The sequence below is a fragment of the Camelina sativa genome, chromosome 11 (assembly GCF_030686135.1).
Source record: "Camelina sativa cultivar CO46 ecotype springtype chromosome 11, ASM3068613v1".
Taxonomy (NCBI): domain Eukaryota; kingdom Viridiplantae; phylum Streptophyta; class Magnoliopsida; order Brassicales; family Brassicaceae; genus Camelina; species Camelina sativa.
This window is the reverse complement of record NC_141890.1, coordinates 15710191-15736465: the sequence shown is the minus strand read 5'-3', so window position 1 is coordinate 15736465 and position 26275 is coordinate 15710191. Positions and strand designations below refer to the sequence as shown.

Here is a 26275-nt window from a genome sequence, read left to right as displayed (position 1 = left end):
AGACTCCATCTCCTGCTCCTGAGCCGAAGCTACCCCCTTCCGACTCATAGCATTTGCAACCAAGTTAGCCTTACCAGGGTGGTAGGCTATCTCCAAATCATAATCCGCCACCAGCTCCATCTACCGCCTCTGCCTCAAGTTCAGCTCGGGCTGAGTGAATATATACTTCAGGCTCTTTTGATCTGTAAACACCTGCACCTTTGCACCATAAAGATAAGATCTCAAAATCTTCAGGGCAAAAACTATAACACCCATCTCCAAATCATTAGTAGGATAGTTGCCTTCATGCTTCCGCAACTGCCGTGAAGCGTAGGCAATCACCTTCCCATGTTGCATCAGAACACACCCCAAACCAAATCTAGATGCATTTGTATAAACCACATAGGGTTCTCCCTGCTCAGGCAAAGCCAACACTGGCGCAGTAGTCAACATCTCCTTCAGGCCAATCTCTGATAGCCTGAATCTTCTCCGGATCCACAGAAACTCCATCAGCAGACACAATATGACCCAGAAAACCCATCTCACACTGCCAAAAACTGCACTTGCTCAACTTAGCAAACAACTTCTGCTCCCGTAACTTCTCCAAAACTGCCCTCAAATGCACTGCATGCTCCTCAGGACTCTTAGGATAAACCAGGATATCGTCGATGAAAATGATGACAGATACATCCAGGAACTCCTGAAACACATTGTTCATCAATCTCATAAATGTTGTTGGTGCGTTAGTCAACCCGAAAGGCATCACCACAAACTCATAATGCCCATACCTCGTCCTGAAAGCAGTCTTCCTCACATCCGCCTCATCTATCAGAATCCGATGATAACCCGACGCTAGATCTACCTTGGAGAACCAAGTAGCACCCCTCAACTGATCCAATAACTCATCGATCCTCGGAAGAGGGTACTTGTTCTTCACAGTGACCCGGTTCAAACCCCTGTAATCAATACACATTCGGAAACTCGCATCCTCCTTCTTGACAAACAGCACCGGTGCTCCCCACGCTGATACACTAGGCCGGATGAATCCTTTACTTAACAAATCCTCTAGCTGCTTCTTCAGCTCTGCCATCTCTGCTGGAGGCATTCTGTAAGGAGCCTTGGATAACGACATCGTCCCTGGTTCCAGTTCAATCGTAAAAAGATCAGACCGAGATGGTGGTAACCCCTGCAATGACTTGAACACATCCTCAAACTCCTCTACAACCGGAATACCACTAACCGTAGACTTCCCCACTGACTCTGGCATAGATATGGTAACCAAATAAGCCTCACGGCCCTTCTCGATCATCTTCCCAGCCTGAATGGCCGAGATCACGAGACTCCCCGAAGTCGGTCTAATACCCTGAAAAGCCAACTTTTCTCCTGGATGCTCAAACTCCACTCTACCCCGATAGCAATCCAAATGCACCATATACCGATGCTATCAATCCATCCAGAGAATCACATCATACAACTCCACTAAACTGATAAGCAAATCTGCTGGCCACGACTCCCCTGCGATCATAATATAAATGCCTCTGGCTCGTCCAATAACCCTCAGGAACTTACCTCCCGCAACTCTAACAACTCTTGTACGCTCCCCAGGATCCCCTATGATTCCCGCGCTCTCTGCACACTCCGGAGTAATGAAGCTGTGAGAAGCTCCAGAATCAAACATAACATGGGACTTAAACCCGCCCACCAACAAGGTCCCTACACAAACCTCATGTGTTGAGAACCTAACACTTTATCATAGGAAAACATAAATTCTGAACCTACTGAAACTCACAAAGTTAAAGTACCAGAAATTATACCTATGATCGCCCCGATATTGGTTCCACCAGTCTCTGCAGTCGTATAAACCCGTGGCGCATGCTCAATCCGTGCAACCTGCTGCCCTCTCGGCTGCACCTGCTGCAACGCTTCCACTGCCACCGGCTGCAACTTGGGACACAAGGGCCTGATGTGCTCTGGCTCCCTGCAATGATAGCATACACGAGCCGTTGTCGTCGGAGCACTCCTCTTGGGACAGCTAGCAATCTTGTGATCCTTGCTTCCACACCTGAAGCAACTCACACCACTCGACGTCTGCATAGCCTCCCACCTTCTCTTGGTTCCCTGTGTAGGCTTACCGCCCCTGCTAGAACCACCCTGCTGCTGAGCCCTACTAGGCTGAACTGCTGGACTAACCGCCACTGGCCATGCCCGGATATCCTCCTCAATCCCTGCTGTAGTCTCAACCAGCCCTGCATACGTAGCATAACTCTGCCTTCTACAGTGAACCCTCAAATCATCATGTAGGGCCCTCAAAAATCTCCTGATCTGAGCCTCCTTAGACTCCATAGCCCGACCCCCATAACATAGAAGTCGACTGAACTCCAAGTCCAGCTCCCGCACTGACACCGTCCCCTGAGACAACTGAAGGAACTGCACCTCTAACCGGTCCAATGCCTCTCTCGGAATGTACTTGCGGTTAAACTCCCCCATGAAGTCAACCCAAGTCATCTCCCGCTGCACTCTCCTAGCAGCCACTGATCTCCACCACAACTCAGCATCACGAATCAAATGGTGGACCCCTATGTCCACCCAGAACTCCTCAAGACATCTAAGAGTATGGAAGTTACGTTCCACACTCGTCCTCCACGCATCTATAGCAGTAGGATCTGTACCACCCGAAAACTGCACAGTCACGAGACCCTTCATCTCCTTGAGCATGGGTGACAACCCGTCTTGCGGTCCCTACTAGTCCACCGCTAGCTGCCTCAACGGGCCGTCCGTGGACCCCACTATCCCACCGCTAGCTGCCCCAACAGACCGTCTGTGGACCCCACTAGCCCACCGCTAGCCATCCCAACGGACCCCAAGCTGGCCCTGCAGGGCATCGATCCTAACCCATCACTGTGGATATCCAAATCCACCAGTAGGTTATTGGTGCGTCAGGCGTTCCTCGAACCCTGGTCCCCACTCTTTAACAACCTTCCCACAGAACAAGTTGTCACCAATTGATCTGGGTTAGGATCGATGCCTAGCAGGGCCAGCTTGGAGTCCGTTTGGGCGGCTAGCAGTGGGCTAGTGGGATCCGCGGGACGGGTTGTCACAATAAGAATTTCATTTAATTTTTTTTTGACAACTTGTAAATATTAGAATACGAAAACACCTTTCCTCTTTGTCTCTGTATTTTTCTAACTAACATTCTACAGTTTAATTCAATTATCTTCCATTGGATAGTGAAGAAAACCTCAATCTTCATTATATATAAAATTTTATTTCTTTTAGGACAAACTTTCATGAAATTTTCTACAAACTTTCATGAAATATCTCGATCATTACTGCAACTCTTCAAACTATTGTCAAAATTGTAATGCCTAAACCATATGTCGATACATTCATGGTTTACGCCAAGAAGAAGAAGTGGCTCTTTGATTCATTTTTGATGCCCTTTTATCTTTTGGTATGCATATACTTTCTTGGAACATATTCTAAGCTTCTCTATATTTCTTATGTGAATATTGAAACTATTTTTAGGATAAATATATATAAAAAAAGATATAAAAAAATGTTTCATATTCCTTTTAGTTTATGTTTTTTTGCCTTTAATAATGATAGACAGGTAACACTCTCTCCATTGCTGACGTGTCATTCAAATGGAGAGAGTTAGCCAATTTTTATAGGATAGATTGGGGCCTTTACATTTCATGTATTTAAATTACTTTTGGTCTTTTGGACTTTGAACCTTCTCGGCACGAAACATGTATACATCTTGTTTTCTCAGTTTGCATACATCTTTGGTCGATTAGATATTAAAGCTCTTATCTTTAAGTTGGGCATTCTAAATTTAAAATATTCCCACTTGAGGAGCAATATTGGAATAATCGTATATCTAATTGCAAGGTTGCATGGAAACGGAAACGGATACGCAGAAGCGAAACGTTTCGAAAACGGGAAACGATATTTTTCTAAAATTAAGAAATGGAAACGTTTTAGAAACGTATGTATACATATCTTGATATATATGTGTATACATAATATAACACCAAACATAAAATCTATATCAAAAGAAATACTTAAAACAACACAAATTCAGAACATATATATTAAATAGTTGAATTAAAACACTAATAATATTATATATTTATATTTATTGTGAATATATATTTTCAAATAAATTTATTTATTAGGTTTCTAAGTTAAAAAAAATTTATGTCGTGTTTCCAAAACGAAAGCAGAGTTTCTGAAACGTTTCGGAAACGGGAACGTACCTTAAAATATTATATTTTTCCTTTTCAAGTATTTTCCCTAGTTATTTTAATAACCGCAATTTCGGGATCTTTGGCGTGTTCGTCTCCGTGGACCTGGTTGGGAGAGCACGTAAATTAGCACCCTACCAAAAAAATTTAAGGCCATATGGTAAGATACTTGTTATAGAAAAAAGAGTTTTTTTTTTTTTGTGTTTTCCTGCGAATCAGTTTAGGATGAAAGAGAGAAGAGAGAAGAGAGAAGAGTGAGAAAGAGACTTGCTTTTATAAAAAAAATTCAAGTAGGTGTCGATCTCTTTTAAAAGAATTTTGTTTTCCAAAATTTCACCTTCAAAGGTGTGATTTTGTAAGTCATATGTTTTAACTAAAAATGATAGAAAAATCTTCTAGAATCACATTCTATATAGTATTTTTTAAAAAAATTGTGATTTTTTGAATAACAGTAGATTTGAGGTGAGAATTATAAATTATTGATTGATAGCCGCAAGAAAAACAAGATGAGCTGGAGAAAACTCAGCATCAGAAACAAAATCCGTGAAAGGAGACAAAGAGATACCTGAGACCGAGAACGAAGACATTGAAGAGGAGTCAGGAAGAGCAGTGGAGGATGATGGTGTGTAATTAACGTTATAAAGGATGTAATCATTAAGTCGAGCAGGAGGCTTAGAAGAACGCTGGCTTTGACGTTGTAGAGGAGCCGACACAGTCGGTAACCGAGCAGACACAGCCTGGTCAACAAGAGGAAGACGAGAAGGATCAATCGGAGGAGGAACAACCAGAACAATAGTGGAGGGTGCATCAGCGGGAACCACCAGTTCTACAACAACGGGAACAGGTTATGAGGAGCAGTCTTCGCAGTAGCACTTAAATCATGCGATGAAGAACTGTCAAGAGCAATCTCTTGTATAGCAGCATCCGGAGAACGAGGAGTAGAGCTCCCCCCTTGCATCCGCAGTAGTAACCAACCAATCATCATCACCAGATGGTGAAGAATTCGACACAAGAGGTAACGTAGAAACCAGTGATGCATAAGGAAAAACTTCTTCCTAAAAGATCACTTCCCGAGACACAAGGAAATCATTCCGTTCAATATCAAAGACCTTCCAACCTTTCTTGCCAGAAGCATAGCCAACAAAAACACACAAACGACTACGCTGGCCAAATTTATCTTTGTCTCGACCGAGACGATGAACATAGCATGCAGAACCAAAAACACGAAGCTGGTCATAGGTAGGTTTGAAGCCATGCAGCAACTCAAAAGGACTGCAACCAGAATGAAACGAAGACAGCGTAAGATTGATCAAATATGCCGCAGTAAGAATGGCTTCCCCCCCCCCCCCAAATTTGATAGGCAAGCTTGCCTGAAAGAACAATGCTCTAGCAACATTTAGTATGTGCCGATGCTTTCATTCAACACGCCTATTCTGCTGAGGCGTGCCAACACACGACGTTTGATGAACAATCCCATTAGCACGAAAATGAGAAGAAAGACACATGAATTCTGTCCCATTATCGGTTCGAACCACCTTGACAGCTTTACCAAACTGCTTTTCCGTGTATTGCAAGAAATTTGTAAGAACACGTCTTACTTCAGACTTCTCAAGGAGGAGAAACATCCACAATGCGCGAGAGAAGTCATCAACAATCGTCAAAAAATATACAGCACCACAAGAAGAAGGAACTCGATACAGTCCCCAGACGTCACAATGAATTATTGAGAAACAATCTGTTGTTTTATTAAGACTATCCGGAAAAACAGCTCTTGTTTGTTTAGCTCTAAAACACACGTCACAAGACGTAGAGCTAACAGAAGACGAAGAACGAGAAAATAAAGGTAAAGACGAAAGAACCGAAAAACTAGGATGTCCTAAACATCGATTCCACAAGGCAGGATCTGTTGCCGCACTTGCCATATGAATCTTCGTTGTAGCCACAACGTAAGATAATACACACCATCACGCTCTTCACCGCTTCCAATCAAAGTCTTCGAAAATGGGTCATGCAAAACACAAAGAGTGTCAGAAAACATGGCTAGACACTTTGTTTGTTTCAGAATTTTAGAAACAGAGATCAATGTGCAGTTGAGTGACGGAACAAAAAGGATATTTGTCAACTAGACATCCTTGGAGAGTGGAAAAGATCCCATGCTTATAGCAAAAGTTTTACTGCCATCAGCAAATCCAACCGGACTTGGTGGAATAGAGACCACATTGGTCAACAAAGAAAGAGTGCGCGTCATGTGATGTGATGTTCATATATTTTACCCTGTTTTCCCTTAATATATTCACATCTTTTGCATCTTTTGCATCTTTTGCTATCCATTTTGACTATTATTGCATAGCTTTAGGACTGTTCTTGCATTAGAGTTTAGTTGCATTGCATTTGCATCTTTTCATGCATAAACAGGTGATTTTGGAGCTTAAGGAGCATGGAAGCAATGCTGAGAAGAAGTGAAGCAATCATGAGGAGAAAGCAAGAGAGCTAAGGCTGAAGAACCAAGGTCCGGAGTCCAACTCGACTGCCCACTCGACCAGACACTCGACCGTGTGCTGAGAGGGACTCGACCGAGTGGGAGGAGCACAAGAGGAGCCAACTCGACCGGTCACTCGACCGAGCACCAGGTCGAGTTGGTCGAACCGCCTGACTATTTTGTCTTTTAGCGTTTTTAGGGCTTCCACTACTTTTTCTATATAAGGGCTTGTACCAGCAGCCACAAAGGAAGCCAACTTTTTAGAGAGTCAAAAACCTAGTTTTTACCTTTTTGGGAATTATTCCTTTTGCACTTTTATTTTCTTAAGATCTTGTACTTCTTTTAAAAGGAGAAAAAAGACTAAATTCTTCAATATTGTTGGTTTCATAACTTTCAGAATATTGAGAATTTGAGTTTGATTCTTTCTTCAATATTGTAGATCTTTGCTTTATCTATCTAATCATGCAAGTTTCATCATTTTCTGGGTTTATGATTTTGATGTTCATCATGTATGCTTGTGAGTAGTTGCTTAGGATCTTGAGGATGGGTTAGGCTGGGTTGTGTTTGAGGTTTGTTTGATTTGGTCAAGCCTGATTGTTGTAGATCTCTTCTAGGCTAGATGTTCTTAATGCTGATCCTATATCTGAGAGGGTAGGATCTGATTTCAAGCCTCTTAGCATCACACCAATGTCTAAGGAGCATAGATAAGGCTAGATCTAGAGACTATCATTAGGCTTGCTAAGAGATTAGAACTCTTGTTTGATTTTTGACATATTGCTTAATGCCTGCTTGTGTAGATTCTTTACTTTGTGAGAACAAGTCTAGAGATGCATGAGTTTGATTGTTTCTTGCCATGAGAGTGGATTAAACATGTCTTAGAAATATATGTCTAGAGATTAGCTCAAGTTGTTTGAGATTTGTTGACCAAGTTAGATGACCTCAATCATTAGTCCAGCCCATGAATCCCTCCTCAAGACCTTTCTTGTTTATTGATTTCTTAGCTAAAATCCTGTTGTTTGATTCGTTTTGGTATTGCTCTGTTTTTCTTGTGTTGCTCTGTTTTGCGTATTTGTCCAGCTCGACCCTGCACTCGATCTACACTCGATCGAGTGCTTGCTCGAGTTCCAACCCAGAACTTGTGTTTATGATTTGTGTTTGTCCTGTTTCATTCTAGTTGCATTTCTGTTGCATTCATTTAGTATCATGTTCATTACTTACCTTGCATTAGTTCAATACTTGCATTATCATAGTTTCCGTTTCTGTTTTAGCTTCATAATTGTCATAATCATTCTGTTCCATTTGCATTTAGCTCCTAGTTCTTCTAGTTTTACTTTCTGCACTTTCCATTTCATCATAGGATTGTTAGTGACAAACAACCTTTACATCTGGCTTGACTTAGACTCATATGCACATCTTGATTGTTCACAAACACTCATATTGGATTGACACCTCTTATACTACAACTGCATAAGGGGAATTGAAACACCCTGCCATCCATTCATTCATAAGTCATCATTCCATACATCATTCATCACCACAAAAAAAAAAAAATATCTGTTTCATGATGATAGGCTCCAGTATCCAAAATAACATTGCCAAAAGTGATCTTACCAGACAAATTGTTCGAATTATCAGCAGCAGCAGTGCCATTGTTGGAGTTTTCTTGAATGAACTGAGTGAAAGCCTTTAATTGTTCTTGTGTAAATTCAGGCAAACCAGAAGGACTGAAACTAGTTCCGTGTGCAGTAACATGTTGACCACGTCCGAAACCGCCGACGTTGTAGCTAGTACCACGACCTCTTCCTCGTCCACCAGAACCACGACCAGCATTGCTCTTCTCATTCCTCTCCATCCACCAGTCCGGAAAGCCGATGAGCTGCCAACAGTCTCGTTTCTCATGACCACTACGACCACAATGAGAACAAGAGAAACGAGATTTACCAAGGAAAGATTCTGGTTTGCTTCCACTAGAAGCATCAGACCGAGCAAGAAAACCAACTGCTTCCTCTCGTTATTCACGAAGACGAGTGGAAGACAACCGTTGTTATTCTCGAATTACTCTGCTGTACACTTCACCAAGAGAAGGAAGAGGATCCATGGCAACAAGATTAGCACAAATACCCCAAATTTGGACTCATCAAGTCCCAAAACAAATTGGTGAATTTTCTCTTCCTCTCTTTCTTTTGCAGGTGCAGATGTAGCTCCACATGTGCACAAACCACACGAACAAACTGTGAGAGGTTTGTAAATTTAATATTCCTCCCACAAAGTGGAAAACTTGCCGTAGTAATCAACGACTGTTTGTCCTTCTTGTCGACAAGCGCTGAGCTGACTTTTGAGTTGATGAACACGAACCTTGTTCCCAACCGAGAACCGCTGCTTCAAGTCTAACCAAAGTTGATGAGCGTTCGCGATAAAGGTAACTGTCGATTTTACCTTTGGTTCAATCTAAGTCCTTATCCAACTGACAATCATAGAATTCACCGTCAACCAATTCTCCAAATTGGGATTGTCACCAGCTGGTTTAGGAATCGAGCCATTGATGAAACCAAGTTTACGTTTGGCTTGGAGTGCATTTAACATCTCCGTTGCCCATTCATTATAGTTTTCACCGTTTAACAACACCGACGAGATCATGGAACCAGGATTGTCGGAGCTTGACAAGGTGTAAGGAGACACCACCGGAGTCACTGACTGCGGAGAATCATCCTTCTTTGTTGCAGAAGAACTATCTTCGACGGAGGACATGTTTACTTGTCACGCAAGAAATAAACTTTGAACAAAGAAGAAGTAAAGAGAAAATCAAAACTATCGATTGAAAAGAAAAGTTTAGAGAAATTTTTGTGATCTTAATTCTGATACGATATAGAAATAGATATCAAACCAACTTAACTTTTATCGATCCTCCAACTAGAGTATATATACAAGAACAAGATAGACCTTAGACCCGAAAATACAGGACAACTAGTCCTTATCAATAATAAGAAGATAAACACAACATAAGAGACATGATTATCCGCAATAATAACAAGAGATTGTAAATGATTTTTATAAAATTCACATCCAATAACATAAGATTTCTGGTGATTTTTGAAAATCATCAATTAAATAACAGGAGATTTAAGAATACTCCAAAATATCCTAAAATATCAAGTTCAATACACTCCTTAGTTATTTGCCCTAGTATTCTTTCTTTTCTAACAAAATATTAAATTATATTAAAAAAATAACGTTTTTTTGGCTGAACGTTACTTTTGATAAAATGCAGACAGAAATTTTAGAAAATATAATGAATAGAAACTAGAGCCTGTATTGTAGCCAGAGTTATCATCATATCTCCTATCACCCAACGAGCTGATGGAAAAAAACCTGTTCCATACTAGTTTATCTATCCACCTGACCAGTTGTGTGGCTTTGGTGGAATCTTCCCCATGTTTTCCACTGTTTCTCTGTTTCCAAATTGTGTGTAGAACTATCTGAGAAAGACGTTTTTTTTTCTTTGAATTGAATCTAAAATTATTCAATCAAAGAACCTTTTGTACAATGAATGCTTCTAAACTAGATCTGAAAGACGTATTGCTCAAGAAAGCCCTGTAAACAATCCTGCCGAGTCGTTGAATACCAATATTTACCCTTTTCATACTTTTATAAATACCAATATCTTATGAATCAATAAAGGAAGATATTTCTATCCATACTGCGACATTTGGCAAACTACATCACCTCCTTGTTCGGGTCATAATTCACCATATTACTCCATGGCTTTAAATCATCTTTTAACATGTCTAATTCAGAAATCCAAAAATAAAATCAGTAACTTATGCAAGGAAAGAGCGATCGAATTCTTTCTTATAGTAAATTTTTAATTTCACTATATCTATCTAAAAAAGAAAATATTTTGTTAACGAAATCATATAGTATAAGGATTGATTTTTGTGTACAACTTTTTATATTAGTTCTTCGATTCTCGAAGCGTGGACTTTATATACGTCCAGACTGTCCAGCGGACATTTTAAACACGTGAAACTTGATAGACAAGCAACATAATAAATCGCACATGTACTTACATTCAATACGTCTCGTTACAAATTCCGTATGCGTCAAGCAACACAATATTGAAATTTTAATGAAAAATCACCCGAAAACAAAAAATGACAATGAAAAAGATTGCATTTCATCATATAATCAGTAATTTCATTCATTACTGTGTGTTTTTCTACAATTTTACCAAAGACCAAATAACCAAATAACTTACACGTACACTGTTATGCATGTATAACATCACCATTCGTCCATACCACATTCACCTCCAAGTACATGTACAAATGACTATGTCATCTCTCATAGATTATGTAGAAAACGTTTTGGATAAATTCGATAATTTGGTTTTTCAAAGTAGTTGTGTGTAGTGTGGTGATGATTTGACAAAATAAAATTTGAAATTCATTTACAACTTCTTTTCGTGTTACCCCTCTTAAACCACAAAAACAATTTTTTTTTTCTTAAATAATCTAGACCAAAAACTAACAATAAAGTTAAAAAAAAGTTAGAGTGAACCAAAAAAAAAAAAAGATTTAGGAGTGAGTTATTGTCCGTACCAACCAGTGTCTCAACCAACTTGAATACAATTATATAGTATATATTTTCAATATACGAGAGAGCAGTAGCATAAAGAGGGCACATCCGTCGTAGAATCATGCATCCCTAAACCCTCAAACCAATAACTTCCAAAGGTAGAAAGAATGAAATAAGTTAACATGGTAGAGGTTTATGACTTACTGACTGTGATAGTTTCAATCATAGCGGCAAGCTATTTCATTGGATCTATCAGTGGAGAAATCCAAAAACAAATGGAAAATTACCTCCGGGGTCAATGGGTTTTCCGATCATTGGAGAGACTTTTGAGTTCATGAAACTTCATGACGCTCGTCAACTTCCAACATTCATCAAGGAGAGAATCCTTAGGTACTTTTGCTAATTTCTCCAGAATGCATATGTATGTATGTTTCTACATATATTTTTACATTACTCCTAAGTGTTGCGTTGTCTTTTACGGGAAAAATAGATATGGACCAGTTTTTCGGACAAGCTTATTTGGAGGAAAAGCTATAATCTCGATGGATATTGAATTGAATGTGGAGATAGCGAAGGCAAATTATCTCCCTGGTATCACGAAAAGCATATTACGACTATTTGGGGAAAACAACTTGTTTATCCAGAGCAAAGAGTCACATAAACATGTTCGAAACTTGACATTCCAATTGTTGGGTCCACAAGGTTTAAAACTGAGGATGGATGAAGACGTCAATATTTTGGCTCGCACATACATGGAGGAAGGAGCTAGGAACGGCTTCCTTAACGTCAAGGAAACATCAAGCAAGGTAAAAAAAATAAAAATTCATTCATATAGTACGTACAGTTTGTAACTCTTTGCATTATTACTTCTACTCGATTACTTAATTAATGTATCATCTCATCAAAATTTATAGATTTTAATCGAATGCCTTGGAAAGAAAGTTATGGGCGAAATGGAACCACAGGCGGCAAAACAACTCGCACTATGTTGGAGATATTTTCCAAGGGAGTGGTTTCAATTCTCTTGGAACGTTCCTGGGACTGATGTCTATCGAATGATGAAGGTACATATTTTTCCAGTTCATATAACCTTTATAGCACTATATATGTGCAAATGAGTTGGTTGTAAAGGAATCAAAACGAAAATGTGTTTTTTGACAGGCAAGAAAGCTGATGATGAAGTTAATAAAAGAGACGGTATTAAAGAAGAGAGCATCAAGAGAGGAACTTGGGGAGTTTTTCAAGATCATATTTGGAGAAACGAAAAGCGGAGCGGATACTATGAGCATAGAGAATGCGATCGAGTACATATACACTTTTCTTTTTGATTGCTAATGAAACAACGCCAGGAATCCTTGCGGCTATAGTGAAACTCATAAACGATCACCCTAAAGTCAAGCAAGATTTGAAGAGAGAGAATGAGGGAATTGTTCGGGGAAAGAATGGCAAGGAGGCTAGGAAGACTATAAATCAATGACTTTCACGCAGATGGTGGGTATATGCCACATTCATACATTAATATATCAATACACTCATTGTCTATTAGTTTGATATATATAGTAGTTCAAACAAATATGGTGTTTTATTTCAGGTGATAAATGAGTCGCTTAGGATAACAAGCACAGCGCCAACAGTTCTTAGAATAACCGATCATGATTTTCAATTTGGTGATTACACAATTCCAGCTGGTTGGATCTTCATGGGCTATGCTAATGTCCATTTCAATCCTGAGAAGTACGATGACCCTTTAACATTTAATCCATGGCGTTGGAAGGTGAGTTAAATTTAAACTTCATCTTTTAACTTATTCAAAAATTTTATATAATTTTCAGCATGGAATAAACACTAAAATTTTAGAGGGAAGACTTGGGCTCAATCCTCTCTAAGACTTACATTCCCTTTGGCGCTGGTTCTAGACTATGCGTAGGAGCTGCGTTCGCTAAGCTTCAGATGGCCATTTTTATCCATCACTTGTTTAGATACAGGTTCATTCTTATCACTAAAGGCTTTAATTTGTTTTTTAACAATTCAAAGCTTTTTTACTTACATGTATTTCTATGTACCCATGGTTTGAAGGTGGTCAATGAAAAAAGAGACTACCGTACTTCGAAGGTTTATGCTTATGTTTCCATGTGGATCTGATGTTCAAATCACAGAAGAATCCAAAGAGGATAACTCTGATGGTTATTAGAGTGGTGGTTAATTATATTCTTAATTAAGGTTGTTGGCTCGAATGCTTAAATGTATAAAAATCATCTTGGAAGAGAGTGTATTTTCCGACTGGATTAATAATGTGTTTAACATTGTGTCTAGTATATGTCGACATATTGTAGCGGTTTCATTTCGTCACAACAAAGAGAACTTTTGTCATTGTGACGATGCCATTTGGTCAGATCGTCACGAACTCATATTCGCTTTGTTATAAAGCCACCAAAGCATTTATGGCGAAAAAAATATAGATTTCATGCTTTTATCCCTTTCTTAGGAAAAACATTTGGATCTAAAAACTAAAGGATTTTTTTTTTTTTTTTTTTTTTTTGACAAACATCTTTTATGTCATGAAATTTCGTGAAGATTCCTCCTTTATTTTTATATCTTTTTGCTCATTTCTTCTTGTATTTCATTTGTGCTTCATAAGTAATTAATCTCTTTAGTGTATGATGGCCAATGGGCGAGGTAGAATTAATTCTTGATGTATTAGTTTCATTTGAACTGCACAAGTAGCTACAATATTTTTCAAAATGCTAGTTTGTACAAGCCTCGAAACAACCAGAGCCATGAACCGCATCATAGCCTATTAATCAGAAACTAAGAAGAAGAAAAAAAAAACATTGAAGGAAATCTGCTAAGCACTTATTATAATATCATGTAAGAGGTATTTGTAAGTGGATGACAAATCAAACGATTAATAAACCATATATAGTACAAACAAGATAAAGGTCATGAACACATGAAATTGAAATGACTTGTTCACTTTATTCAGATCACAATGAAACGTAAAAGCCAAGAACTTAGTAAATCCAGCGTAAGCAATTTTTGATGTATATTGAGGTGCGATTGGTAGTAGTCTTGTTTAGGTCACGACCGGGGGATTTAAGATGGCATAAGCAAGCAACTCTTGGTCATCGATGAATACGGACATGTCTTGCTCAGGTAAGCTTATCCATGCTTCTACACCATCACCTTCTTTTGAATCAATCAACATGACATATCCCATGTTGCTGTAAATGGTACTTGACGGGTAACCCATCCAGACGGGGCAACTGTTGAAAGACAGACACTACTAGATCGGGAATAATGATTTAAAGAGGGCGAAACAAAGTATTTTTTATTCAGACAGCCAAAGATCGCTGAGTTTACAAAGTATTCTGATATAAGCCGAACGGCTAATTACAGAATTATGTATTCTCAATGTGACTATTTAACTTAGTGCTAGAATCAGACTTATTTCAGATTCCTGCTGCAGGTCACTTGATACCTTCTCCATGCCTGTCTTTACCTCATACCTCAAGGTATTTATAGCTGATGGGACGTCTCAACCTCATACCTCAAGATAGATGTGGTACCACTTTAGGGCAAAGTCGGTGATCGCCTCTTTGCAAGCTGTTGTTTGATGGACTGTCCGTCTTTATTAGGCCTTCTAGAAACTCTGTCGGTCCGATAAAGATGATCTGGTCAGTCAAAGATTCTGAAGGTTATGTTGACTATTCGGGAATGGGCTAGGTTGGAGGCCTGTTAAGGCAGGGTGAAACCCATATCCAACAATTGTCCCCCCCCCCCAAGTTCATTGCGGTCGATCTTGATTTGAGCCAATGAGCTTTTGTTTGTGAATTTTTTTGGCCTGGCCCATTTACGAAATATCATTTTGGGGTCTCACGTTTTCTTTGGAGCAAGTTGGATCGAAGCGTCACGACTTGGGAATCATGCCGTTTTGCGCCCAATCACGGCGTCTAGGGTTTCTATTTCCTCCTCTTATAAAAGGAGGGTTTTTGGAGCGTTTTTCTCACTTCTTCTCCAGCCGCAAAATTCGAACTTACCCCTTTATACCTTTAGCTAGTTGATTTTCCTGTAATTTTTAGCTTGTCATATTAGTAGCGTTCGGTTGGATTGTTGTTGTAATTGCTGATCTCAATTATAATGTCAAACTCATGTGAGGATTACATGAGGGAGCATTCGACATCTAGTTCCTCTGGGGTTAGATCGTCTAATCATGCTTTCGGTATGTCTGATTCCGAGACATCGATGGAATCACTGAGGCTTGCGAGGCGGTCTAAAATGTGCCGACCAATGAGCCGGTCTCCCGAATTTAGAGCCAGTCCTGGGTCCCTCTCTTCGTTTGACACACCCGTTGAGCCAGAAACGGTTAGTTCCGCTCCTGATCGAGTAGGCCGCTTCGATTCTCCTCGTTCTCGTGATGATGCGAGGTCTGCTAACGCCTCATCCGGAGATGAGATCGAGGTCGGCGAAGGGGTTGACTATCCTGACGCTCCTTTTGACTATGGTCCGACGCTCTGTTATGCCGAATCGCTTTTCGCCATGACTGATTTTTGTAAGCCTCCTTGACATGTATCTATTGTATGTCCATCATCCGATGATCGGGTGTTTAAGTGCCCGGATGGGTATATTAGCTTGTACGAGCCTTATTTCACGAAGGGGGGGGGTCTTCGTTTTCCGATCCCGGCCTTCTTAATGGACTACTGTTGGCGTCGTCAAATAGCGATTACTCAGCTCACCGTCCATATGATTCGAAATATGGTCGATCTCTAATATCTCACCGACTAGTGCGAGGTTAAATTGACGGCTTGCTTCGTCGAGAATATGATGTGCTTTACCAGTAAAAAAGGGTTTAATGGCATTTGGTATGCTAGTGCAATCCCGGGGTATAAGTTGATGGATCATCCACCATCGAAAACCCATACTTGTTTGAACAAATATTTTTACGCTAAGGTCGATGATGCCTCGGTAGAAGATACGTCGTTAGGCTTTAAAACTGAATGGAATTTGTCCCCTGGTAGTTTCTTGGGCGGACCCTGCTTTCTCTCCTTGTGTTAGCTTACCAATCACTGATCGTTTTGCTCTTTTCTTTGTTTTCAGAGTTGGTTGACAAGTCAGTTGCTCTTTTCTTTATTTGAGGTTCGCGACTTGCTTAGGAGGCAGACGGTTCTCGATTGGAGGAGTATCCCTCAATTGGATCAGGCTAGGGGCAGGAAACCGACGAGAGGTATGATCCTGACAAGTTTACTAATTTGGTCGGCCGACTTATTTTGCCTTGTTCCTTTCTTGTTAAGGATCTCGATTTGTGTTCGCAGGACGTCCAAATAGCAAGAAGATGGTTAAGATGGGAGTCCCTAAATACTCTGGCAAGCCCGTTTCAAAGAAGAAGGATTCGGTGGAAGAGAAAGAGCTACAACTGGCCTTAAAGAAGAGTTTGGTTGATCATTCATCTGTCTAGAGTTCTCGAGCTGCAGGCGCCTCGGGCAATCGAGCTCCTGATAGTAATTCCTCTCGCGATAAGGGGAAAACTGGTGATGCTAGCAAGCGAGACAGGGACATTGTCCCGATCGATCTTACAGCTGAGAAAGATCGCTCCTCTTCGAAGATGCTATCTGACTCGGTAGGGGATTCTGGCAAACGTAAGGACGTACCGTCTGGTTCTGACGGTCTGGCTGTGTTTAAAAAGCCGAGAACTTCTTCACTTGATCTGAAAGATAAGGGAGTCCAGTCTTCCCACTCCGTCCATATTCGTTATGCGAAGGACACTCCTTTTTTGTCTGACAAGAAGGAATGCGGTGCTCTCATCTGCGAGATCTCTAGAGTGTCGGGTGATCGTTCTGAAGATGACTTAAAGGAGTCTGACGCATTCGATGAATGGGCTCGGCATGATCTTCAGGTTCTAGTTTTCTTCGGTGGAAGGGAAATTTTTTGTTTAATGTGGTGTCAGTCAGCGAGCGCGGTGTATTCGATGGTCTGTCGGTATGAACGCAGGTTGAAGACTGCTGAACGAGACATTGTTCAAGCTGAAGCTGGATTGAAGGAGTCTTAGAGTCAGATTGGAAAATACCGGTCCGAAGCTTCTAAGGCCTGGCGGGACTCCAATCGTCTGAAGGAGGAGAAACTCCAACTGCAGGGGGCGTTAGAACGTTCTTGTGCTGATGTTACTCGCTTAGAGGCCGCTGCTCGCCAGGCTGCTGAGGACCATGACCGTCAGCTGACAATAAGAGGGCTGAGGAGGTACGTCGCAAAGTGAAGGAAGGCTACCGCGAACGGTCAAACCAGATCCGTGAGCACATCTGGGATGCTAGGCGTGCGTTTTACTCGATGATGATGAAGGCTCAAGCGAATGGCATTGCGAAGCAGATTGAGGATCTCGTGAAGAGTGGATGTCCGATTCCTGCCGGAACGATCAAATTTGTGTCAGACGGCTCGAATTTTTGGAATAATATGGTTGAGGGTATTGAAATTTACCCGTTGGTTAATGATGGATACGTGGTGACTCCAACTGCCGAGCACGTCGCTGCCAACCCGCGCCGTATACCAGGTTACGACGAAGTTGCTGATTTTGACGAGTACGGCTCGAACATGCCGTCTGCTGCTGCCGAAGACGTGGAAACCAAGCTGCCTCCTGGGAATGGCGACGATCTGACTCTAGATATTGGGTCACAGATGGTGCCGCAGGAAACCCACAAGCAGGATATCGTAACCGGACTTGCCTTGGCGGATGCAGCTGTGACTCCTATTTATGAGGGAATAGAGGGGCATACCATCCAGATGATATGATCATGAGACCATCCAAGACGACCCTTGAGTCTTGCTCAACACAAACAAAGTCAAAGATCAACTCTTCCAGCCAAACTGCTATTAGGAATCTATTCTTACCGCATCTAGAGCATATCTCGAAGTTGAATCAGTCCAATCAGAGTTTAGGTGAAGGAGTTATTCATTTTACAAATCAGGTGAACTCATGGCTACGCGACTTAGACCTACGAGCATTCAAAGGAGGATTCCGACCAAGCCAGAAGTATTCAAGCTATGAACAAAACTGTTCTGGAATATTGATCCATCCTAGAACCACTGAGAATTGGAAGCACGTTAAAATCAGTTCATACTTAAAAGATATGGATATTTCAAGTCAGTGGATCTGTCCTAGTTCTAGTTTCGCGTCTGAGCCAAAGATCGTGTTACACAGACCAACTCAGCATCAATTTCGACACGAATTCAACTGGAGGATGTCAATGGATCTCTTATGTTTCCAACAAGCTCAAGAACACAAGATATGGCCAACAAAACCACAGAGATACGTCCCATTTGCCAAAGGAGGTGAATCTAGTTCTTAACAAGATAAGTTTCAGGTCCTGTTGGTTTAAGAGCTTCCAGAATTATGTTTACCAACCAGGAGTTGTTTCAACTAAGCCCAAGATGAAGAAATGATACAACCCAAGTTGTTTCTCATCAGAAAGTTAGATCAAGGAGTCAAAGAGATAAAACATCAAAGAGGTACTTAATGGACTAATTCAAGAGATTATGTGCAACGAGAGCATGAGAAATGATATTGGGGATGATGTCTATCAAGTCCAGCCCAGTTTGAGCGTAATTCAAATCCAAGAAATCCCAAAATAATCACTTTATTTTGTGGTCAATGAGAAGTGACGAAAATTGGAATTCAACTCACCTTGGGAAGGACACCTTGGGAAGGACACCTTGGGAAGGGATATATGCACAAGAATTGGGTCTTCATTCAACCATCTATCTTAATTGTTTTTTTTAGTTTCAAGACTAGTTAATACTTTGTTTTGTTACCAAGTTTTCTTTCCTATATAAACTCATGTAAGAGCAAAGAAATAATCAATCCAACTTTTTTATAAAACCTTTTCTTTTCTTTGAGAGTGATTCTCTTCTGTTCTTTGTGAACAAAACCGATTGCTTGGTGTGATTCCAACAATTAAAACCGACTACTTGGTGTGATTCCAATAGTCAAAACCCGATCTCCTTGCTGCGAGGCTGAGAGATCCGATCTTTTTGGTGTGAGGCTGAAAGATCAAACCGGTATATCAAGAGTCTTTCCGCAACTCTTGTGCGACCATTCATTCCACCATCATTATTCTTGAGGCTTCATCGTCTTTAGAATCAAGGTGTCTCTATCAACCAACTCGAAGGTGCCGAATCCTTGGGAGGATCATATCAAGTGGTATCAGAGCCTCAAGAATCATATCACCAGATCCGTGACGCAGCCGTGGTGGACCCATTAGCTCCTGTGCCTGTTCCTGCTTCCGAAGGCGTGAATGAAGCTGATCCCGTATAGGCCGTGTGTGGCTTTTAAATAACGCTGCATGCGGCTTTAACTATCTTTAAGACCTCTTTATGTGTTTTCTTTCCTTTTTTTTTAATGACCTTGAACTCCAGTGGGGGAAATGGGATTTTTCCGTTTTTACTCTCCCCCTTCTTTTGAATATGGACGAAGTAGTTATCAGTTAAACTGTTTTGCAAAATTTGGAATTTGCCATTGTCCTTTTGTTTTTGTTTTTTACGAGCTGGGGGGCAAGTGAAGCAAAGTTAGAATTTGCCATTGTCCCCTTTTTTTGACGATCTCGGGGCAAGTAAGGCAAAGTTAGAATTTGCCATAACTCCCCCCTCCGTTTTTGGATGAGTTGGGGGAGAGTCTAAGCAAAGTTGCAATTTGCTATAGCTCCCCCTCTTTTTTGACGAGCTGGGGGCGAGTCTAAGCAAAGTTGGAATTTGCTATAGCTCCCTCCCCCCCCCCTTTTTTTTTGACGAGCTGGGGGCGAGTCTAAGCAAAGTTGGAATTTGCTATAGCTCCCCCCTTTTTTGGACGAGCTGGGGACGAGTCTAAGCAAAGTTGCAATTTGCTATAGCTCTCCCCCTTTTTGACGATCTTGGGACGAGTCTAAGCAAAGTTGGAATTTGCTATAGCTCCCCCCCTTTTTTGACGAGCTGGGGGCGAGTTTAAACAAAGTTGGAATTTGCTATAGCTCCCCTCTTTTTTTGGACGAGCTAGGGGCGAGTCTAAGCAAAGTTGCAATTTGCTATAGCTCCCCCCTTTTTGACCATCTGGGGACGAGTCTAAGCAAAGTTGGAATTTGCTATAGCTCCCCCCCCCCTTTTTTGATGAGCTGGGGGCGAGTCTAAGCAAAGTTGGAATTTGCTATAGCTCCCCTCCTTTTTTTTGGCGATCTGGGGGCAAGTCAGGCAAAGTTAGAATTTGCCATAACTCCCCCCCCTCCTTTTTTTGGATTAGCTGGGGGCGAGTCTAAACAAAGTTGTAATTTGCTATAGTTCCCTCCCTTTTTTGAAGAGTTGGGGGCGAGTTTAAGAAAAGTTGGAATTTGCTATAGCTCCCCCCTTTTTTGACGAGCTGGGGGCGAGTTTAAACAAAGTTGGAATTTTCTATAGCTCCCCTCCTTTTTTGGACGAGCTGGGGGCGAGTCTAAGCAAAGTTGCAATTTGCTATAGCTCCCCTCCTTTTTAACGAGCTGGGGGCGAGTCTAAGCAAAGTTGAAATTTGCTATAGCTCCCCCCCTTTTTTGACGAGCTGGGGGCGACTCTAAGCAAAGTTGGAATTTGCTATAGCACCCCCCCTTTTTTTGGACGAGCAGGGGGCGAGTCTAAGCAAAGTTGCAATTTGCTATAGCTCCCCCCCTTTTGACGAGCTGGGGGCGAGTTTAAGCAAAGTTGGAATTTGCTATAACTCCCCCCTTTTTTGACGAGCTGGGGGGTGAGTTTAAGCAAAGTTGGAATTTGCTATAGCTCCTCCCTTTTTTGACGAGCGGGAGACTTTGTGGAGGCGGGGACTCGCAACCTTTGGACCCTTTAATTTTTTCGTATTAAGTGCTTGACTTGAATGGTGAATTACTTTTCCGAGGCATTTCTCATCATAACCACGCGTGGGTGTTGCGTGTGGGTGTTGCATGTGGTGCGATTTTTATTGCGGGATTTTGATTGGCTGATGAGGGAGCTGCATTAAATGCGGGTAAGTGGACGGGCGATTGATTGCCGACGCCTCTTCGCTTTTCCTTCGTCGTAACTATATAAAGGGAGGTGGGGGTGGGAGAGTAAACCACACAACTTTCTCCTTTCAACTGGTAATCCTGTCTCATTTTTCATTCTCATTTCTCTTTTCTTGCTTGATCATGAGTGACTCTGACGACTCTGGGGAGTGGGTTCCGGTGAACCGCAACCGTCCCCCTTCACCACGGATGGGACCGTCGGCAGGTCGTGAACGTATCGTCTTTGGTTGTCCCCGAACCGATCCCTTGCCCTCACCAGTTCGTATCAATCCAGCTCAACCTAGTGATGGGTCAGGCCGTTTCGTCGAGGCTCGTCCGAATGAATTGTTCTTCCCTTGGAAGAGACCACCTGTTGCGGCTGCCTCACCTCCTTGTAGGCTGTTGCCGCGTGATTTTGTACCAGGTGTCACGGAGATTCCGCCGAAGTTCCTTCGAACGCTGAACCCCGAGGAAAGGCATCAAGCGGTTGGTTGGTTTAGGACGGTTAGTTCGTCATTCGTCTTTTTCTCTTTGCTTTGTAAATTGCCGTTCTTGAATTTTGGATTGCTGGGTTTATTTTTGCTTTCTTCTCTCCTCTTCCCCCTCCTTTTTGGCAGATTGAGATTCAACACCGTGCCTATCGTTGTCAGCACGAGTTTCTGGTTAGGCAGATAATGGACCTCGAGATGGGGATGAGGAAGCTGGAGGCTGGACCGGAAGATTGGGAGCGATTCAGGTTCAGGAAATTCCGCATGATGCCTTTTTGGCTTCGCGATCGGGTTCGTGCTCTTAGCCGTGAGGTTCGTGGGGGTCGTTGAAGATGCTCGACACGTTATTTACCTTTTATAAACTGAACTACTTTGTGCGCCCGTATGCAGGGTTGCTGACTCTTTTTTTTTCTTTGGGGGTGGGGGGGGGGGGGCTTAACTTGTTATTGGGCATATTATGTATTTTTTTTTTTTCCTACTGAACATTGCACCCGGTCGGCTGGTTTTGTTTTAAGATATGATTTGTTTTTTTTTTGTTTCGCTATTCTCGACAGTGAGACGTCTCTCAACTTATTGTGTCGAGCCGAATGGCTTTGTTCGGAACCATATGATTTTTGGTTGTAGTCTGCTTTTGCAGGGGTTGTTGTTAAATTTAAGGAGCGGAAAGAGTTGTATTCGCTTATTGAAGCCCGACTTATACCTTACTATGCTCGTCGACCATGGACTGTTTGCAGACATTGCTTGGAGCCCTGCTCTTACCTACACTTTTCATGGAGTGTGGCATTTTGTTTGCGCTGTTTTGTGTGTTTTTTTTTAATCGTACAATTGGCCAAATTGCCGACCCCATTTTTTGCATGTTCTGCATGTTATTATTTCCTTCCCCTTTTTTTTAAGGGGCAATTTTTGAGCTATGACGCTTGTCAAACTTTGTAAGGCAGTATGCTTAACAAAAGGAATACTGAAGTAATTTTGTAAATAGATTTTATAAGTAGTGGTTGCACCTTTCCAGGTTGCCTACGTACCTTTTTTAAAAAAAAAGGATCAAGCCGATCGTAGTTCAAATTACATGAAATAGCAGATTTTTTTTAATAGAAATAACGCTTAAGGTCGCCGGCATTCCAAGATCTCGGAATTGTTTCTACGGACATGGTCATTAGCTCGTAGACTCCTGGGCAGAAGACCTTGAACACTTGGTTCGGGCCTTCCCATTTTGCGTCGAGCTTCCCTGCATTGAGTTCGGCGGTATTCTCAAATACCTTGCGTAACACGAGATCTCCTTCTCTGAAAGATCGCAGATTGACCTTTTTGTTATAATGGCGAGCTGCTGCCTGTTGATAGTTCTGAATTTGGAGTAAGGCTTGATCTCGCAATTCCTCGACCTTGTCTAGGCTATCGTAAAGCATTTCTTCGTTTAACTCTAGCTTTTTGACTAGCAGGGTTTGGCGTAAACTATCGACGCTGACTTCGGCTGGTGCAACTGCTTCTAAGCCATACGCTAGTGAGAACGGGGTCGTCCTGACGCCCTTCGCGGGGTTGTCCGGTGGGACCACAGCACACTATCTATCTCGTCGGCCCAGAGTCCTTTCTTTTCTTCGAGTCGCTTCTTTAAGCCGTTTATGATCGTCTTGTTAGTGGCTCCGCTTGGTCGTTACCTTGGGGGTATCTCCGGGTTGACTTGCTAAGGAGGATGCGCCAGCTGGCACAGAAGTCATCGAATTTCTTAGAGATGAATTGCGACCCGTTATCCGTAACGATTTCATAAGGTAGTCCGTGCCGGCATATTATATTTTTCCAGACAAAATTCTGGACCTCGTTTCTTTGGACTTTCTTGTATGATTCCGCCTCGACCCACTTGGTGAAGTAGTCTGTCAGTATGAGGAGAAATTTTTTGCCGCGAGAGACAGGAAGCGGTCCGACAGTATCCATCGCCCATTGCATGAATGGGTATGGCGCCGTTGTGGTGGAGAGTAATTCTGCCAGGACGTGTATATCTGACGCATGCCCCTGACACTTCTCGCATTTGACGGCAAATTGCTCGCAATCGTTACCCATAGTTGGCCAGTATATTCCATGTTTTTTGATCTTGAGTGCTAGAGCGTGCCTACCTGAGTGGTTTCTGCCGGCCCCTTCGTGCGTTTCTTGCATTACTCGATGGACCTCTTTTGCCGAGATACAGTGTTGAAAGACAGACACTACTAGATTAGGAATAACGATTTAAAGAGGGCGTCAAAGGACTTTTATTCAGACAACCAAAGATCGCTGAGTTTACAAAGTCTCCCGATATAAGTCGAACGGCTAATTACAGAATTATGTATTCTCAATGTGACTATTTAACTTAGTGCCAGAATCAGACTTATGTCAGACTCCTGCTCTAGGTCACTTGATACTTTCTCCATGCCTGTCCTTCGGTATTTATAGCTGATGGGACGTTTCAACCTCATACCTCAAGATCGATGTGGTACCACTTTAGGGCAAAGTCGGTGATCGCTTATTTGCAGGCTGTCGTTTGATGGGCTGTCCGTCTTTATTGGGCCTTCTAGAAACTCTGTCGGCCTGATAAAGATGATTTGGTCAGTCAAAGATTCTGAAGGTTGTGTTGACTATTCGGGAATGGGCTAGGTTGGAGGCCTGTTAAGGCAGGGTGAAACCCATATCCAACAGCAACCCAATCCAAAGACAACCTTGTAGAAAGGCTTTCTGCACCAGCTAGACATTATGCACATGTCTATATCAGGTGACTCTTACTCACCTACCTCTATCAAACTCAACAAACTCTGACTAAGTATATTGCCTTGGAGATTCTCTCTAATTATCTCGTTAACACCTTCTTTGGCCTTCCTGAACGAGGCCACGATTTCGGGGATCTCTAAGTCCCTGTCCGCTTCTTTCTTGAGAGCGAAAACTGTTTGTAGGTTGCCGATCGCGTCTTCAGGCAAAACAGTAGATGGAATCCTAAGCTGCAAGTCCAAGGCCTGACACATCACCACTTGTCTTGGACTTTCCAAGTGAGAGCGTGAGGATTTCCTGGTACATTTCGAGAGAAGTGACATGATAGCTTCAACACGAGTAAGCGCAGGAATGGTTTTGCTAGCAGCCTTGTGCCTAAGCTCAAAAATCTTAGAGGGTTCAAAGACGAATCTTTTGGTTACAACACATTTACGTGTATAATTGGAATCTTTTGATGGGAACTGTGAATACATGTTATGAGGAGGAGGATAAATGGTCGTTTCAGTAAACTCAATAGTACTTCGCGCCACATCATTTGACTTCCCCTTGGTCGTGGTGGTAGCCCAATCATTAACAAATATCGCCAATGAGGTTGCATCACAGATTTTGTGAGAGACAGAGACAGAAACGGCCACTCCTGATCCAGACCCGAAGAAAGTGACCTTGACACTCAGCAACGGCCACTCCCCTGGAGATTCTCCTGGGCTAACTTTGGGAGGAATCCGTCAAGAGAGTCAGTGTTTAGGTTTCTCAGGAAATGAGGGAGAAGGAGATCGTTGCGTGCTTCGCTAAACACGGCTCCTTCGTCGTTACAGCTGATGGAAACGCCTTCTATTCGTCCAGCGAGTGGATAGAAGCGTGACAGAGTCTCGGCCAGAGAGCTTTTCAGTTTTCCCGAGCATCTTTATTGGTAGATTCTGATTTTTGGGATTCTTAGAAATTTTAGTATTAAAAAGTGTATTTTTATAAAATAAGAATTTTTTGTTTGTTAATTAAATTTGTACTTCTCCAATGGTAAACTCTTAAAAGTGAGGTTCTTAGGGCAACCACAATGGGGGGTTATATTTTTGGAGCTCTTAATTTTTTTAATTACTATATTATGTACTTTTAGTAGAATACAAACTTTGGGATTCCTAATGAAAAAAAAAATTCTCCAATGGTTGGTTATAATTTTGAGTCTCTTAATTTGAATTAAAAAAAAATTAAGTAGAATATGAAACTATTGCATTTCTGATATATGCTTATAAATTTTGAGTATTATAAATTTTTATTTCATATTAGTTTGATTAGTATAAATGTTTAAACATTTCAGATTGTATAAATATGAGAAATTATTACATTTCATAAATTTTTAAACATATAAAACATACCTATTTTTAAAGAGATTTGACTTTATTAATTTCCTCAAGAATGAGTCCATTTGTCTTTGCATCTTTGGCACAATGGAGAATGTGAAGACTAGAGACAAAAGAAACAAAATATGGAACAGATCAACAAAGCAAACTGTTGAAACTCTAATCTTCTAGATTGATGTTAAAAACTTGACATAACTAATTCCATTCCTATGAGTTGACCTCTTAAACAAAGATGCAACATAACTAATCCCAGAGCCAGTAGATGCTGGAACATCCGACTGCTTTCTTTTGCCCCGGGAGATAGAAAGCTGATTAGACAAGACCCTAGTACCATGAAGTGAGACCCTTGAGCTGCAACTAGAAAAATGACTCATTGTTGATGCAGGTGCATCTGCGAAGAGGTATATCAAGATGGACAACTGCA

The 26275-nt window shown here is 41.5% G+C and overlaps 2 pseudogenes across 1 annotated transcript; one reads left to right on the top strand and one right to left on the bottom strand.

Moving 5' to 3' along the window:
- Positions 1–11462: 11462 nt before the first annotated feature.
- On the top strand, positions 11463–13494 carry LOC104723627 (cytochrome P450 708A2-like; annotated as a pseudogene). The gene is made up of 7 exons (XR_015570675.1): positions 11463–11670; positions 11771–12086; positions 12195–12344; positions 12442–12771; positions 12872–13054; positions 13138–13265; positions 13357–13494. The product of XR_015570675.1 is annotated as a cytochrome P450 708A2-like (transcript).
- An 859-nt stretch (positions 13495–14353) lies between these two features.
- On the bottom strand, positions 14354–26056 carry LOC109127293 (BAHD acyltransferase BIA1-like; annotated as a pseudogene).
- Between the last annotated feature and the right edge of the window lie 219 nt (positions 26057–26275).